This window comes from Nanorana parkeri, unplaced genomic scaffold, assembly GCF_000935625.1.
Source record: "Nanorana parkeri isolate BGI_ZX_2015 unplaced genomic scaffold, ASM93562v1 scaffold12, whole genome shotgun sequence".
NCBI classification, from domain to species: domain Eukaryota; kingdom Metazoa; phylum Chordata; class Amphibia; order Anura; family Dicroglossidae; genus Nanorana; species Nanorana parkeri.
This window is the reverse complement of record NW_017306280.1, coordinates 3,528,524-3,531,216: the sequence shown is the minus strand read 5'-3', so window position 1 is coordinate 3,531,216 and position 2,693 is coordinate 3,528,524.

The following is a 2,693-nucleotide window of genomic DNA, read 5'->3' as shown; positions in this document are numbered from 1 at the left end:
TCTGCTCTATCAGTTCTGAGCATTAACCTAATTCATGTACATAAACACCAGTTCAATTTTGTTCCTACTGCGTTCTATCAATTGTGCTTCTGTGTGCTAGCTGCTCGTTACAAGGCCATCCGTGCTTGCAATCATTAATAACCATTTAACTAAATGACTATTAACAACCCTTAATGGATATCGCCATGCAGTCAATAAGCTGCTTTATCTCTCTCTTGCGCCCTTCAGCGGTGTTTTCTATGTCCCAATAAACCAGCAGATGTTGAGAGCAACAAGGCAAAAATGTGGACTTAGCAGATCATGACATATTTGTTGCAGCAATAGGCGTTTTCAGCAAGTTGAGGCTTTAGTATGCTACTTATTTAGGGCATATAATCATGCACATATTCTTTATCATATGGGTTATGTTATAAAACAGCAAGAAAACATGACATAAGCAACACTAAAGAGGCATAGAGGCTATGTCTGGTATTAACTCTTACACACACCTAGGGCTAAGATACACAAGGGATCCTTCTATAGTCAGTGCAAATGTAAATGGTTAAAGAATCCTGTGTTTAATCGCTAAATGCCACAATAATCAGGGCAGTGAATAATCATCACCTGGTGATGAGTTGGCTTTTTTTTGTGCTCATTTCTTCCTGCAAGTGGTAAATATGTAATACTTGTATTTTATAGTTAAAGCTGAAGATTAATCTGCATATACTTTGCCTTCCATGGTCTGTCACCCATCAACCTCATCAACATGCTAATGAAATGTATAACAAAATCTTTCCCTTTTAATTACATACCTTATTTAGGACCTAGAGATATCATCACTGGATCTCTGTTGAAGGGCATAACTACAAACCATGGGACCCCATAGCAAAACTCTGGGGCCCATTGGATAACTCTCTCTGTAACGGTTGGCTTTATGAGCTGCTATGGCTTTTGTTACACCTCTGTGCTTCTCTGTGGTGGTTGGTGAGAGGGGCCGGCAGGGTGCTGTATATAGGACCTTGCTCCAGTACTCCTCTGAACAGCCCTCAGCCATGATGCAAGCAGTGGCCTGACTCCTGGGGGGAGTTATTTAGATACAAAATGCCTTGCCTCTAAGTGAATGGACAATGCATAGACATGATGATGTCAGCCGAGCATAGACTGTGAGGGACCTAGCAGCCCAGCAGAACTGAGGATTGGGTAAGGGGCGTAACTAGAAATCACAGGGCCCGATAGCAACATTTTTTATGGGGCCCTGTGATTTCTAGTTACGCCAAACTGATAACCCAAACAGCCCACCTGAGGGATGACCCTGCAAAGCCCACCATAGACTCTCTATGGTGGGCTCTGCAGGGTCTCAGGTGGGCTGGTCAAACCCTCCTATTTGTCAGCCCTGATCGACTGTGCGCCTCCTCCTCCTTCACGGTCGCTGGCGGACCCCACCTCTTCCATTACTGGGCCCCGCCACCTCCTCCGCAGCTGCTGCTGGCTGTCGCTGACTCAGTAGCGACTGTGAGGAGGAACGCGCTGCTGCACAGATCACTGACAGTTTGTCAGTGATGTGAACAGTGGCCCGTTCCTCCTCACAACCGCTAGTGACAGCCAGGAGCCTGAGAGGCCATAGTGACCCAGGCGGCCCGCACGGCATCAGGGGATGTCCTGGCCGGGCCCCCCTGTGCCCCAGGCCCCATAGCGGCCGCCTCTGGTAAGTATATCTTCTTTATTTTAGACTATAGACCAAAATGAGCACTTAACCCTAAATGCCCAGAGTTGTTCTTTCAATCCTGTGATTACTGCATGGTTGGTTTCGTGATGGTGACAACGGTGGACCTTGTTTGTTGAAATGGCATCTGGTATTCTCCATGGGAAGATGTGACAAGGTGGGATCCCCAAGTATTCATTTTGACAAAAGCCGCAGATTTAAAAATATTGAAACGACATTACCATGTTGAAGCTCATATGAGATTATAGTGATCGGGTTTAAGCCTGAGAAGCTTGCCTAATACTCTGTATTTGACAACCACAGCAATGAATGATATGCCTATACTTACATACAAATGTCGGCAGAAACATTTGTATAAATGTTTCAGGACAGGACGCATGGCCGGAATATAAAACAAGCAGGGAACTGATAAGGCCATCCTATAGTCAGACACAGCCAAATGCATTAAATCAATCTTATTTGCACCTAATTTTCTCTTTTATGAAAAGTGCTGAGAATACAAAAAGAGTGAGGAAAATACCTTTAAGGACATGTGGCAGCCGGGGACCGGAAGATCAATATTCCTGATTTCCCTTTTCTTCATTTGCATTGAAGTCACCTTTCCAGGGTGCCTAAACAATCTGGATGTCATTAAATGTGCAGCTCAGTGATGAATCCAATAAGCAGAATAATGCCAGATACATTATGATTATACCTAAAACTGTTGTGCAAATGTATTAATAAACATTAGATAATAGATGCTCAACCGGGCAATTTTCAGCTGCATTGGGATGACAGCGCTAATGACTTTGGATGGCAGACAGCAAAAAACATGGCAGATTTTTCTAGAGGGGAAATAGCCGGCTGGAATTTTTGGTGGTGTTGTCCATGTTCTTTTGGCAATTAAATGAACATGTATGCGTGGGCAAGATCAGCATGCTTGTTAATGTAGCAGTTGTTAAAAAAAAAAATAGGAGGGGGGGGGGGGGAAATCATGTTTTAATTTTTGGCT